Source organism: Ochotona princeps, chromosome 7 (genome assembly GCF_030435755.1).
Source record: "Ochotona princeps isolate mOchPri1 chromosome 7, mOchPri1.hap1, whole genome shotgun sequence".
In the NCBI taxonomy this organism is placed as follows: Eukaryota; Metazoa; Chordata; class Mammalia; order Lagomorpha; family Ochotonidae; genus Ochotona; species Ochotona princeps.
Genome location: NC_080838.1, coordinates 71,703,109 through 71,719,573, shown reverse-complemented (window position 1 = coordinate 71,719,573; position 16,465 = coordinate 71,703,109). Strand labels below are relative to the sequence as shown.

General features: G+C 39.0%; 1 protein-coding gene across 1 annotated transcript in view; it reads right to left on the bottom strand.

The window, feature by feature from the left end:
- LOC101527092 (UDP-glucuronosyltransferase 2B14-like) overlaps positions 1–16,465 on the bottom strand; it is a 100,376-nt gene that overhangs the window by 47,228 nt on the left and 36,683 nt on the right. The window lies entirely within an intron of this gene.

Here is a 16,465-nt window from a genome sequence, read left to right as displayed (position 1 = left end):
AGTAATCCAACTCATCAAGATCTTAGTTTTGGAAAGCAATTTTAAGTCTAAGTGAAGTTTACTGTTTACATTTTTCATTAAGTCTGTTTTATAATGTACTTGAATTGCTTCATAACCAAATCTCTACAGATTGCAAGTTAGTTTGGTTGGATGACAAAGATAGTTTCCTTATGAAGGTTTAAAAATGCTTGAATTGCATTTTCCTATGTTAAATGATTCTATGTAACCTATGTAACTTGAACAGTATGGCATAAATAAAGCAGAGACTAATTTCATTTAGTTAGAAGTGACAGAGAAGGCCCAGCAAGTTCAGTCTAGAATACCTGGAATATATTCCATTTGCAATGATTGGGTCTCCCACTTTGTAGCCTTGGTTTGTCAATTCACATGTTTTCAACAGTTTAAGCCCTGAGTACTTAGGATATAGAAACCAGAGTTTCATATCATTGTTTTATGTCGCCTTCTTGTATAATAAATAGGAAATAAAATAATAGGTCAAATAAATCTCCAAATACGTAGAGTGATTTACGACCTATTCTGGAGATAGCTGTTTAAATAATAAAAATATCTACCTGTTGCATTTATACATCATTATGCATAGGTTTTGCACTCATAACGTGGATTGTAAATGTAACACAAAAAGAAAACCAGTTAAAGCAGTGCATTCCTGAATATAAATAAATATAAATGGTCAGAATGAAGAAAGGCTTACTTATTTTCATAGCACTCATCTATGCAGAATAATTTTAGCAATTAGTTTTTAGAAAATTGTAACATTTAGAAAAAGGCTTGAATATATTCATCTATTAAATTTGAACTATAGAGTCAAACCACTAGCCAGTAAAATGTAGGGAGAAGATTTTGTGGTGCAGTGGTGGCAGCTGCCACTTGGGATGCATGCATCCCATATTGCAGTCCCAGCTTGAGTCTCAGTTACTCTGCTTCCAAGATAGCATCCTTCACGCATTCTTGAAGGTAATAAGTGATAGCTCCGGTACTTGGCCCACTGTATGTTCCTAGGTGGTGTTCTGGGTTTCTCACTTTAGCTTGGGAAGCCCTGAATGTTGAGCACAGTTGAGGAATGAACCATCACTTTTCATCCCTTTGGCTAAGATCAAGTGTGAGGAGTGAACCACAGGGTGAAAGAACTCCCTACATGTGTCTCTTGCTCTTGCTTTGTTTTATTTAGGTAAATAAAAATATTCAGTTAAAAAAGCAAAAGCATCATAGATAACAAAATACAAGAGAAAAGGTAATTTATTGGTGGTCTTTAAATGAAATCAATGTACTCTTCAAATGAAAGAGAACAACCTTGTATATATCCACTGCACTGAATCGGTAAAGAAGCTCTAAATACAAACACTAAAATCAAATTTCAGTCTATTTGTTTTCTTCATGAAACAACATTTGCAACTTCATTAATAACTTTAACAAAATGTATCTTGTTTAGAGTTGTTACAGATCAGTTACACAGAGCCCTAGGTATAGCCTAGCAGCTAAAGGCGAAAGTACTTGCCTTGAATGCTCCAGGACCCCAGCAGCCCCACTTCCCATCCAGCTCCCTGCTTGTGACCTGCGAAAGCAGTGGAATACAGCCCAAAGCCTTATTAGGACTGGCTCAGCTCTAGCCTTTGTGGCCACTTGGGGAGTGAATCAATGGACCGAAGATCTTCCTCTCTGTCTCTCCTCCTCTCTCTATATCTGACTTTGACAGAATAAATAAGTAAATAAATCTTTTTAAAAATCGGTTACACAGGGCTCGGCAGTGTGGCCTAGTGGCTAAGGTCCTCGCCTTGATCCCATATGGCCGCTGGTTCTAATCCCGGCAGCTCCACTTCCTCTCTGTCTCTCTCCTCTCAGTATATCTGACTTTGTAATAAAAATAAAATAAATCTTAAAAAAAAAAATCGGTTACACAAATTTACTCCTATTCATGCATGAGCACGACATTTTTTAACTACTGTTATAAACATCTTTTCACTTATTGTAAAATTACAAGTATTTTCACTTACTTCATAATTTGTGTATATAATTTGGAGCATAGCTACACTTATATACTCTTCACAGTGAATTGTAAAACTTTTTAAGCATAATATTCCATACATTACTATTCTGCTTCTGTGTTTTCTTCTCAAGATTATTTCTTAGATCTTTCACATGTTTCAGTAGACAAAAAAAATGGAATACTTATACTTAAAGAAAAAAAAACATTTCAAATAAGAAGATGGGAATGCGGGAGCGTGGGAGTCAGGGTAGGAGGGTGGAAACAATCATTATCTTATAGAAGCTATATAGGAAATACATAAAATTTGCTTTGTTTATACACAATATTTCTCACATTTTATTTTAAAATTGCCATGACTTTTTAGAAGGGTGAGGGATTTGCAGACTCGTTGGCTACTGATTAGAATGGAGAGGGAAGGGGGTGGGTGAGAGAGAAGGTTGTGACTTTCATCACGTGTCTGTGTGTGGAATTACAAAGGGGGAAAATAGGGCTCTGCTCTTTGCTGTCACACTGCATCAGTACAGGGGACAAAAATGTCTTCTGACGTCACTTTAAGGACCCAGAGGGGGCAAAGAATGAACTGAGGATGTTACTTAGTGGTTTAATTATTCTGATAAGTTGATAGCTTTACTCCTATGGCTTGTTGGTTCTCCTGGTCTTCCTCGGACTTAGGTGGTTACTGTAGAAGTTGAGCCTAAGTGTTGTTCAACATGCTTTCCTTTCCACCCTTGGATGATTTAAACTCTTGTCAGATTAGGGAAACAGGACATTTTGTCTTTCATGTGCATCAGACATGTTTTTTTTTTTCCTTGCACAGTAATTGCCAACAGAGGTGTCTAGTAGCGGGTGCTCTGAGGCCAGACCACAAGTCTTTATGATGCTTCCTGAGGTCAGGGACAGAGTGGAGTGGTCTAGTTGGGGAAAACGCTAAGAATTCCTAATTGGGCCACTCCCTAGATTCAACTCTTGTGCATGTCTGTGGGTGCAGCACACTAAATCAGCCTGTTTCCAGGCCTGGCTTTCTCATGGCTCTCATTGGGGGAACCCCGAAAATTCCTCCCATGTTTGGCCCCAGACACAGCTTTAATCAATGCTGGAGGGTATTGTGACTTGGCCCACATTTCCAAGGAAAGGCACTGAGTTGTCCCCAGGCCTAACTCGCTTGTGTGTCAGTAGGTGTATTGGTTGGTCCTAGCCTACCCACGTCTTGGCTCCTGCACTCAATTTTGGGTGCAGTAGACAAGTCAAGGAGAACCTGAAGAACTCTCTTAGGATCAGCCCCATGATCTGGCTCTCACACATGTCAACAAGTGAGACCATATGGCCTTAAGAGGCATTCCAGGTCCCTTATCCCATCCATTCCATTCTAACACTGTACCAGGCCTGTCCCGTCCTAAATTTTTGCATAAACTTTAGCTTTGATGGAAGCAATCATACATTTTGATAGGTCATGAGTTAATAATACTTGGTCTTCAAGTTTTTACTGATAAAGCCATATTTCCTGCCATGTTATGATACTTTAAAAAATGCATCAAGATTTTCATCCAGCTTCTAATGGTGCTTCAATTTTACAAACATTTGTGTTGCTCTACTAGGAGCTATTTTCAACCTGTCTTATTTTTCTTAGTGTATAAAATTAGGTCCTGTGCAGCAAGTTATTGTAAGTTAATATGTTATTTTGTTGCAAAATAATTTGAAATTAATGTTTTAAAATATATCCATGTTGAATTTTCCTTATTAAATTAATTTGAAAATCTGATCAAGCATTTACATAACAGAATAATGTGTTAGAGAATTTTAAGCATTTGCTATTGAAATTTGTACAGCATAAAGATCAAGAACAATAAATGAAGAACAAGATTAATATAACTTAAGAGATTTACTTGAAGTGGCTGGCATGTGGCACAGCGTGTTAACCAATGTAATATAGTTCTGGAACTTGCTTTTCCTTCATTCCTTATAGCATCTTCTTCTCCTTCCTTATTCTCAAGGTTATTCTAATCTCTTGAGTTAGAAAGAGTCTTTGTGGAACCACTTATTTTAATGAATTCACAGTACCCCGCTTTGTGGTTATCACTCTTAAACTAAGTACTTATTGGGAGTATGCCAAATAGTAACAGAGATGATTCCTTCCAAATTCCTAAAACCCTAAGAGGAGACAAAATATACAGGTTCATTTTGAGAGGCCAGTGTCTCCTTAATACCAAAATTAGAGATTAAAAATAGAAATGGTGAGCTAGACAGCTAAATGGTAAAACACTTCTTCTTGAAAAATTAGAACAATTCGAAAATCTATTGTGATTTTAGACACATTCTGTAAGTATAGTATGATTTTAGACAATTCTATAAGTATATTATGAAACACTGATTTGTGTACTGTTTAGGTCAGTGCCATGCATGGTGTCTGACTAAATGATCAAAAGAGATCTTTAAATTCTGATATCTAGGAAATGCTGATTCATCCGTGTCATGTTTAGCTCTGTGTCTAGGAGACCACAGACACAGGACACATAACATGCCTTGGCTTCCCACGCCATCCAGAAAGATATTGTGACAAGAGACTTGCGCACATACAGCCAGGCAAATGTAGCTAGATGACAACACATAATCATAAAAAGTGACATTGACTCCTTTCTAAAAATACAAGGTCATCTTCTATTTGTCCTTTTGTCAGTCACTTGTCAGAGTAGTCAAGACAGATTTACTTCAATAAGTGAAAGTTTGTTTCGTGGGGAATAGACTCTGGGTCCTTATGCCCAGACAATGCAGATTAACTGAACTCAAAGAAGCAGTCGATACAGAGTTGTTTAATATAGCTTGTTCTACTGTTGCAGAGTCAAATTCACTCTTATATACCCAGCCATATCTCAAGTAACATCTGTGTCTACTGCTTCTCCCACCCAGCGTTATGGAAATTCTTGAAGTTCTACATCTGGGCACCAGCTTGAAGTTTCAGTCTATTCAGCTCCTAGTTCCTGTCTATCCAACTGTAGTGCCTGCCTTGGATTTGGGCTGGGAGTGTATATGTCAGGCCTACGCAAAAACCAGAATTGGTGTGCTTTCAGCACTGAAGGAACTCATAAAACACGTTCCTACCTCAAGAGATGGCTGGAAACCTTCATAACAGATGTCTCGGTGACCACACTAGGAGACAGAAAGAACCAACCCAACTATAAGCTATCATAACACACAGCAGATAAAGGCATACAGAAAGTATACCATAAACTCTAACTGCAACTAATTATAAAGCAATCTCGTCACATCAATGCCCAGAGATATACCTCTAGGAATGAAGTAGTGAGTGAGCCAAACCAACCTTTAGAATTGATAGACTCAAAAACATCCCCATACATAAAAACCAATGAATAAATAGAAGGAATATAAACAAGGCAGGTGATGTTACTCCCCCAAAATGAACACATCCATATACATTAATGCTCAGATGTGGCTAAATGGAGGTTGATGAAATGCCTGAAAAACGGAATTCAAAAGAATGATTCTAAGGATAGTTGTAAATACAGAAAAAGAATTAAATGAAATTAGGAAATCATTACAGGATATATATGAAAATTTCAGCAAATATATAAACACATTAAAAATGCTGAAGTAGAAATGTTAGAAATGAAATTATCAGGGGTGGCATTGTGGCATAGTCAGTAAATCCACCTTCTACAATGCTGGAATCCTTAACTGGTGCTACTTTATGTCCTAGCTGCTCCGCATTCAATCCAACTCCCTGCTAATGGCCTAGGAAAGCAGCAAAGGTGGTACAAGTGCTTGGGCCCTTAGCACTTGTGTGGGAGACCCAGAAGATCCTGGTTCTTGCTTTGGCCTGGGCCAGCCCTGGCCATGGTGGGCATTTTGGTAGTGAAGAACTCTCTGTCTCTGCCTTTTTCTTTCTGTAATTCTTTAAAATAAATAAATAAATCTCTCTTTTTTGAAATAAGAAATAAATTATTCAAGAAGTCAAATAAAAACTAAGGTCAAATAAAAGAATAAAGTGAAAAACTTTGACTAGATGATGCTGAAAATAAGAATATCTGATCAAGTAAAGGAAATTAAATTTTTGAGAAAAAAAGAATTAGCATAAGTGTTCAGAATATTTGTGAAAACATTCAATAATCAAATAACATGAGTCTAAGTAATACCTGCAAAAACAGAAAAAGAGTGCTCAGAAAGCTATTTGGAGATGGACACAGACATTGAAATTCCGAAAATGTACATATTCCAAACTAGGCATGATCAGAAATGATCCTCATCATGACATTTTACAGTCAGAATTTCAAAAATAAGTCATAAAAAATCCTTAAATTTTCCAGAGAGTGATGCTGGGCCACTTTCAAAAGCATTGCCATCAAATTGAAAGCAGATTTCTCAAAGAACCTCTACAAGCCAGGACAGAATGGAGGGGTAGAGTCCAAACCTTTAAAAACCTGCCAGTGCAGAACATTATACACAGCAAAATTCTGACTCATACACGGTGCTGCCATAAAGACTTTCGAAAACAAGTAAAAATCAAAATTTTGTCACCAATTGAACAAATTTACATTTGAACTTACGGTGGATGTATTATATACAGATGCAGAAAGGAAAGATAATCTTCCCAATTTTTTACAAAGGATATTCAAATCAAAACAAATCATAGAAATCTTTGTGGAAAAAAAAATTGCCCTGTCACCTCTTGCCTGGCAAAGACTGTAAAGCTAGAGAGATTAAGTTACATGGAGACCACAAAGACTTCTTCAGCTTGTTTGTGTGCTTGTTGGTTACTCATCAATCACCTCTCACCTTGGTCCACAGTACTAGCTCAAGATTACCCTGCAGAGGAAGGGCAGCAATTTATACAGTGTTTTTGTATCCAGTGAAACAATTCTTTGAAAGTTTGTTTCTTCGCAGTCACACCAGAAGAAAAGGCTTTTTAGTCATTTCAAATATTCAGAAGTTTACTTTCACTTTGCCCCATTGTTGACCCTGGCATCTGGAGGACAAGCTCCCCCAGTGTTCAGGGAGCTGACACTAACTTCAACTTTCTTCAGTTGCCTCCCTAAATTGTGAAGACCCCTTTAGGGAGTCTTCTATCTTCGAGACCCTGTTTGGAAATCAATTGTCATGTGGCAGCAACAAATAAGACTGAGAAACTCTGAAAAAATGGGAGTCCAAAAATAACACGTTCCAGCAGGGGATCCTGGAGATTCATGGTTAAGGAGTACCAGAGCCAAGAACCACATTAGGATCTCACGCTTATTAATCAGTTACAGGATTAGGTCATGTCGGGACAATTACCGAGCAGAGTTTAATGAGGAGACTGCCAGGCAATAATCTCACACATAACAGCATGGATACAAAAACAAGCTTCTATTTAATGTAGATTTACAGTTTTGTTTTTTGGCCCCAGACCATTACTCATATTCAGTGAGCTACTGGATCACCTGGTAACTGAATCTCAGCCTTCTTGATCCAGTAAGTTGTGAGTACTTTCTTAATGTGAGACCCCATGGAAGCAGGGCCCTGGACACTGGTGTGTCTGGCATGCTCAAGTGAAGAGTAGCATGCCCATGCCTCGTGACTGTTTATTCTGGTAAGCTCTGGGAAGGAGGAACAATCATTGTGTGTAGGCACACCTCGTGATTGCACTGAACAACGGCATTGAGTAACTCTGGGTCAGGCTCCAGGCTGCCACTGTTAAATAGGAGTTTAATTTTTAAAAATCCAACGGTCCTGCTTGTTCTGTCATCTTCTCCACCCTTTTATGAAGGCAATGACCTTGGAGAACTCCAGCCAGGTGAAATAAGGAAAATGGATGTAATGCATATTCCTGCGTCTGAGAGACTAGGCAGTTTACATTGTTACATACTTCTTCTGGCTTCATTTGAATTTCTATGTCCACAAGAGAATTAATACAGCATGCTATTAACTATTTATTTTCAGCTTTTTTCTGTCTGCCGGAGTCCAGCTCCGGCCGAGGTTCGGAGCTCAGGAAGGGTGCGTGGATGAGGCGTGAAGAGAGAAAGAAAGGAGACGGACCACCAGATTCCTTGATCGTAGTGGACAAAGCGAGAAAGCTGTCCGCTTTATTTATACAGAAGCAGTACAAAGTTTTTTCTTAGGGGCATATTAACATAGCTTCAGGGGGGGCACAATTTACAACTTCTTGAGAAATGATTGAGGAAGGAATCCATATTCCTTGCTTATCTTGGCTTGTCAGTCTTCATCTGTTCTCCTCAGGTCTGGACTATAACCTAGGCGCCGCCTGTGTCAACCAGACCCCTATCTTGTATGAGTTAAAAGGTCTGGGGCCTTGGTCTATGGGGATCGGGGTTATTGACATTAGTTGGCCATTAGGTCTGTAAGCTCACACAGTTTGTTAAAGCAAGGGAAATAACAGAGGAAAGAATTGCAGTTAGCAATGAGCTAAGTTACTCTATTTAAGTTTCAACTCTACAATGGATGAGTGAGTGTTTCCAAAGACAATTCTACAAATTGTTTCAGTATTAGACAAGGCATTATCCATTCCAACGTTGCAACCAAGAGTTTTTCAGTAGACAACACATCTTATGCAGTAATACACTCCTAATACAATTCTTATTCTACAACTCATCTATCACTAAATGGGAGAAATACATCAAGAGAGAAAAAACATGAAGATCTAAGACAAAAAGTTATAAACATTACATTCCTCCACAACTGCAGGCTCTACAACTTCATAAGTGATCAAACAATAATCAAAAATATCTCTTTATGATGTTAGTGAAATCACCCTGTATTTCCTCTAGCTAAAATTTTATGAAAACAACTAAAACAGCTACATTTTCTATATTCTAAAGAATTGCAAGGACAGGCTAACCTTTAAGACCACAGTAACTATATTTTTTGCCTTAGCAGGATAGCCTTTAGGGTCACAGTAACTATATTCTTTGTTATAGCAGAATGACCTTTAGGGTCACAGTAACAGGATAACTTTTAGGGTTCCTCTTATCAAGCTGTTCCCCAGAAAGCATGCTGAATATCTGGGCCAGATTTTATGGCAATGGGTAAACAGCACAGACTTAATTATACTCCTGTGTGTAGTTAAAGGCCCACTCACCAGGACATCCTCAGTAACATTAACTCTTAAGCTCATGTTGGTTGTAAAAGCCATCTCACAGGGGCAGACAATGCCTCAATAGATTACATAGTGGGGTGGTTGAGAGTCCATGCGAGGGGGAGTGAAAACTGCGTCAAGGTGGTCAGAGATGAATCCACTTAGCCCTGCTAAGCAGCTGGTAGCTCCCCGGGCCCTGCCAGTCAGGGAGCTGTTCTCTTCACACCTTCACGTTATACACACCTACTGCATGGACTCCATCATCTGTCCTCGGGCGCTTCTCTACAGATCAAAACAGGTAATGGCCCATCTTATCCTGGCAGTAAATTGCAACAGTTCTTACAACTTGGCATGTTACTGGCATTCCCTGTAATCCTCAAGGCTGATATATTGTAGAATGGCTGCATTTAACTTTAAATGCCAAGCGTTAAAATAAACAAGGCAAATACATAGTTAGATGTCACCTAGTGTACAGCTGTCTCAAGCTCTAAACACTTTAACTTTTGGGAAGGCAGATGATAATAGTTTAACAGCTTCAGAAAACAATGGGCAGATGTTTTCTTTCAACATCCTTGACAGCTCTTTGGGTGGAAAGACTTGGCTACAGAGAAATGGAATCCCGAGCAAGTTACAACACGGGGAAGAGGATATGCTAGTGTTTCCACAGAAACAGGCATGAGTGGCTGTTTCTTGCTGGACCACACCCAGCTGCAGCCATGGGGGAGAGATCTGGAGAGTCACTGTTAACGGAGCACATCAGCAAAACGAGAACAGGAGCCAAGTTGATCCAGACAGTGGTTCAGAAGTTCAGCTGGATGACACAGATTCAAGCAAAGATGACACAAGAAGCTGAGAAGATGGCTCAACAGCCATTAGATGGTTATCAAATTGTCCTGTTAAATGGCTATCGAATTGCTATGACAACCATTTATACATTCTATGACCATTGGTAACACTGAAGTTGAAAAATCTATTATTAGTGAACAAGAGGATTCTTCTTTAGGATTATGCTGTGTGTTAGATTGCCCACAAAGAAATGCTCCACTTGGACATGTAAATTGGTATAAAGATGGAAAAGTGTTGTATAGCTAATATCCTGAACATGGGATTGATCTAAATTCAAAAATGAAAGGTGGAGGCCAGCAAGTAGCTCAACAGGCTAAACCTCCACCTGCAGCAGCAGCATCTCATGTGGGCAGTGATCCTAGTCATGGCTACTATGCTTCCTATCTGGCTTCCTGCCTAGGGCTGAGAAAAGCAGCAGAGCATGACTCAAGTCCTTGGGCCCTTCAATCCCCTCTTGGAGACTCAAAAGAAACTCCTGGCTGTTGACTTCAGATTGGCTAAGTTTCTGCCACTGTGGCCACTTTCAGAGTGAACCAGCAGATGGAAGAGTTCTTTCTTTTCCTCTGTGTAAATTTGCTCCCAAATAATTTTTTTAATAAATGGTATATCTTAATGCACGTAAAATTGTGGAACTGTGACATTAATTATTTCTCCATAAGAAATTTAGAGTGTACACTGAGTAGACAGATTTATAGTTGTGTTAAAAAATTGTATAGAGTTTATTCAATGGGTTTATAAAGGAAATGCTTGCTATGGTTAATTTCTCTACAAATGTTGAAGTTATTTATAGGCTTTGGGTCCAAACATTGTTGGCTTCTACTGTTCTTAATCAAGCTTCCTTTTGCTTGAGAGAGAGAGACCCTCTCCTTCTGATATCTCAACAACAACAACAACAAAAAAGCACAACACAAAACAAAAACCAATTGAAATTGGATCTTCTTTTGAGCACTTCAAACACTTGGCTTACATACTAAGAATCCTTCCCAAAGTTCAGTAAGTCGTTGTGTTTACTCTGGCATTTACAATGTTCTTCCTTGAGCTCCAAGATTTACAACTTAGAGAATAACAAAGAAACTTTACCGTGTCAGAGCAGAAGCTTTCTGCCTTGTACCATGGAAATAATCCACCTCAGTGAAGCTCCCGTGAGGAATACGGATTTTGGCATCACACTGCCTTGTAGTATGAGCACAGGGAAGATGTGCACTGCAACTGGATGACCAGCTAAGAACTCATAACTAAAACAGCATTCTTCCTCACATTGCCATAGAAATCTGCCAGCAAGTGAGATGCATCTCAGAATGAAAGCAGAAATCAAGCAAATTTCAAATTACCTTAATTTATGAAATAATTAGTAAGCAAGGAATTGTCCCTGCATTATTTAGTGCCTCTTAATAAATACGTGTTTCTACTTTTTATGTGTTAAATATAAATATGGCATGTTACTGCAGTCTTCAAAAGCAATATCTATTCTGAGGTAAATTTTTAGGCTATAAAATTATAGAGCTTTCAAAAATGTTAGTCTGGTCTATGTTCCGTTAACTAACATACCAAAAAAAAAAAAAATCCAGAAGGTTTTGATAGGGAAAAACTTATTTTATCTTACAAGTTGAAGATCCAGGAACAAAGTGATTATTACACAAGAGAAATAAATTCTGCCATCCTATTACATAATAGGGTAACTGGAGTTAGCAACAAAATTTTTGTATGTCAATGCACTTATTTTTTGTTTTAAATTTTGAATTTTATGGTACAATTCTGTATAGTCTGGGATTCCACTGCCCCCTGACTGATTTTCCCCATATTGTCACAATTGTACATTCCTTCATGAGTTACAATTTCACCAATCTGCTATTTAAGTGGGCCCAACATTGCTATTACAGACAATGTCAGGCAGTCCATCGCCCCATTGTGTAGATATGACCAACACTTTCACTGGGAGTCCGTCTTTGATTTGGAAGTAAGGATGCATGTTGCATTGTGTCTTCACATCTGGGTATGGTAGCTTCCATTACCTCATCACTGTGCATTCCGGTTTGCGTCATGGTTTCCTTATCCTAGAGAGAACATATGCTATTTGTCCTTTTGGAGTTGACTTATTTCACTGAGCATAATGGTCTCTAGTTGGAGCCATCTAATTGCAAATGGTATAATTCCATTCTTTTTAATGGGCTGAGTAGTATTCCCTGGAGTAAATGTGCTACAGTTTCTTGAACCACTTCTCTTTGGATGGGCACCTGAACTGTTTCCATGTCTTTGCTATTGTAGACTGTGCTGCTGTAAATATAGGAGTATAGATTCCCTTCTCATATGCAGTTTTCATTTACCAGTGTGTATTTCTAGGAGTTGGATACCATATGGCAGGTTTATTTGTAATTCTCTAAGCACTCTCTATACTGATTTCCATAGTGGTTGTACTAGTCTGTACTCCCACCAGCAGTGAAGGAGGGCACCTTTCTCCCCACATCCATGCCAGCAGGTATGATTTAGTTGACTTCTGAATGTAAGCCAATCTTACTAGAGTTAGGTGGTACCTCAATGTAGTTTTCAATGTATCTCCCTGATGGCTAGGGAGCCTGAGCTGTCAATGCAGTTATAAAACTTGTATTTTAATATTCTCACCACAAAAAAATAAATAAATACAAGAGGTGATGGATATGCTAGCTATTACATTTATCAATAAAAAATGCAGATATGAATCTAAATAGCAAATTATATTCTGTAACTATGTAAAATTATAAAATATGAACATTTTATAAGATAGAATAATGAGTAGAAAAACATTAGAAATAAGATATATTTCAAAATAAAATATATGGCAAAGGATTTGGATCAAAATATGAAAAGAAACTAAAATCAGAAAAAAACAATAATCTAATGATGAACTTCTGAGAAAACCTAGGCTCTAATCAATGTCCATTTAAAATGAGCAGATGTGGTGTCTCAATTATCCAAACCTCTGCCTTCTACTTGCATCCTGTTTGAGCACTGGTTCATGTCCTGACAGCTCCAGCTCCTTGGATATGATCTGGGAAAGCAGCAGATTATGACCCAAAGCCTTGGGACTCTGCACCCCTGAGGGTTACCAAGAGGAAGCTCCTGGTCCCTAGCTTCGGATCAGCTCAACTCTGGCCATTTTATCTATTTCGGGGATAAAGCAGCACATCAATCTTACTCTCAGTATCTCCTTCTCTCTATAAATCTTTCTTTTCAATGAAAATAAATCTTTAAAAAAATTAAAGCAATATTATTTTGTTGAAACATGGTCTCTATGGTTTATACCTTGTAATGTTAATTTAAAATATAATCTCACATGCTTATCCAAAACAAGATATCATTTCATTAAAATCTAATTAGATTAGAAGATGACCGACAGAGTTAGACCAATGCGACCAAGGGTGCTAAAAGTTAGGGATGGGAGCAATCTGAAGTGAGCCAGAGAGGAAAAGAACCTTGGGGAACACTGTGGGAAATTCCCCAGTGCCACCAGGACTGAGAAACGCTGCACGTGGCAGCAAAACAAATGCGAAAGACTGGGATCAGCAACCTGAGGAGGACAAGGATGGTGCCCCGGACCGCGGAGACTGGAGGAAAATTTGGCGAGCAAAATTTGGGGAGTGAACCTCAGTGAGTCGCTAACACAGGGAGGGGCCCGCCCTTATCAGGAGGAGAGGGGCAGGCGCTAAAGGGTGGCCAAACTGAACTTGGGAAAGGTGCCGAAACTGAGGAATTCACAGCAGATTTGGATCTGGGCAGACAGGTTGGAGAGGGTGACTAGGCAGAGAAACAAAGAACCTGGGTGATCCTGGGAACTAGAACTCCCCAGCACGTGACAGCACCAAATCCCAGGGCCATGAGAACCCCACAGAAGGGAGGCCCAAAAGCTACCATAACTTTCACCCTGTTTTAAACAGCCCACAAGATCACAGCCTGAAGAAGTAAGGGGAGGAGAACCCAGGTGCCACAAAGAAAAAAAAGAGAGAAAAAAAATCTAGGTCAGCAAGACCTCACGTCACCCAGTAGGTGGCAGCAAAGGTCAAGGGTTTGAAGCCAGCAATACCTTATATCACATAGACATGGGGCGAGGTCACAGAAAAATAGATGAATCAGAGGAAGGAGCCAGTGTCACTCCCAAGGGTCACCAAAAGGCCTGGTCAATTGCAGGATTACAGATGAAGAAATCGATGGCCTATCAGACTAAGAGTTCAGAAAAATAATTATAAAAATCTTCAGAGACAATGAAAAATGAGGGAAGGAACTTACGGAATTCAAAAACTACATGATCACAGAAACAAAATTAATCAAAAATGAGATCCTTGACCTGAAGCACAAAGTTGAGAGCCTATCCAACAGAATTAATGCAGCAGAAGACAAGATTTCTGAATCAGAAGATTCCTAGAATGAAAGAAGGCAGATTATCAATCATCTGGAGAAACATTTCAATAAAGCCAATAAAGCTATCCAGGAAATGAATGACAACATCAAGAAGTCGAATATCAGAATTATAGGCCTTCCAGAAGGAGTGGAAAGAGAGTCAGGTATGCAACCGGTGCTCAATGAAATTATACAGGAAGACTTCCAAAACACTTGGAACATGAACCCAGCCCAAATCCAGGATGGTCAGAGAACCACCAACAGATTTGAACCCAATAGATCATCACCAAGACAAGCTCCCCTCCAACGAATACAAAGACATAATTCTGAGACTAGCACAAAGCACAGACAAGGTTACATTTAGAGGCAGGCCCATCAGGATTACCGCTGACTTCTCAGAACAGACTCTCCAAGCAAGAAGGGAATGGAATAAAGTCTTTCAAATCCTGAAACAGAACAGCTGTCAACCAAGAATAATGTACCCAGTAAAGATATCATTTGTATTCGAGAATGAATTTCTTCTTCCATAGCAAGGAGAAACTAGAAGAATATGCCAACAAAAAACCAGCCCTACAAAATCTCCATAGAAATGCACTAATCCCAGAGAAAAAGGAAGGAATCTATAAGCAAGGATGGCAAATGGGAAGACCTCCCCACTAAATACCACACAAGGAAAGACAACCAGATACCAACACCACAAAAACACATGTGCATGGCAGGACAAAATCACAGTCTCTCAATATTAACTCTTAACACAAATGGCCTAAATTCATCAGTCAAAAGACATAGATTAACAGATTGGATCAACAAACAGGACCCAATTATTTGTTGCCTACAAGAGAAGCATCCCAATCAAATTACCCAAAACATTCTTCATGGAACTGGAAAAATGATACAAAGTTTCATTCAGAAACACAAAAAAACACAAATAGCTAGAACCATCCTGAAGAATAGGAAATTAACTGGGGAAATCACAGTTCCAGACCTCTGGACATACTATAGGGCAGTGGTTATTAAAACAGCCTGGTACTGTCACAAAAATAGAGACGAGGATCAATGGAGCAGAATAGAAACACCAGAAGGGAACCCACACAGATACAGCCAAATAATCTTTGACAAAAAGTCAGATGACAATCCAAGCAAATGGGAAGGTCTCTTCAATAAATGCTGTTGGGACAACTGGTTGATAGCCTGCAGAAACAAGAAGATAGATCCACATCTTTCACCATACACTAAGATAAAATCTAGATGGATAAAAGACCTAAACCTACACCCAGAAACCGTCAAACGTTTGGAAGAAAATGTTGGAAATACTCTGCAAGGTCTAGGGGTAGGTCCCAACTTCCTAAAAAGGACACCAAAGGCAATAGCAATCAAGACCAAAATAAACAAATGGGATTTCACCAAACTAAGAAGCTTCTGCACAGCAAGGGAAACAATAAACAAAGTAAAAAAGCAACCCACAGAATAGGAGAAGATCTTTCTACACTACATTGGTGATAGGGGGCTAATCTCCAGAATATACAAAGATCTCCAGAAAAAACAAAACATCAAAACAAACAAACCACTGAAGAAGTGGGCACGGGAAATGGGCAGACATTTCACAAAGGAACAAACCTAAATGGCAAACAAACACATGAAAAAATGGTCAAGTTCCCTGGCAAAAAGGGAACTCCAAACTAAGACAACAATGTACCACCTTACACCAGTAAGGATGGCACACATACAAAAAACCTCCAACAACACTTGCTGGCAAGTATGTGGGGAAAAGGGAACCCTACTCCACTGATGGTGGGGATGCAGACTTGTGCAGCCTCTATGGAAATCAGTATGGAGAACACTCAAACAGCTGAAAATCAGCATACCATATGATCCAGCTATAGCACTCCTAGGAATATATGCAAAACACCTGTTACATGAGAAACCAAAATGTACCCCTATGTTCATAGCAGCACAATCAGTAATTGCAAAAACATGGAAGCAGCCAAAATGCCCATCAGCAGAGGATTGGATAAGAAAGCTATGGTTCATTTACTCCATGGAATACTACTCAGCTATTAAAAAGAAAACAAAATGCAGTTTTTTTTGTGGCCAACTGGGCCCAACCAGAGACCATTATACTAAGGGAAATGAGCCAATCTCAAAAGGTTAAATACCACGTT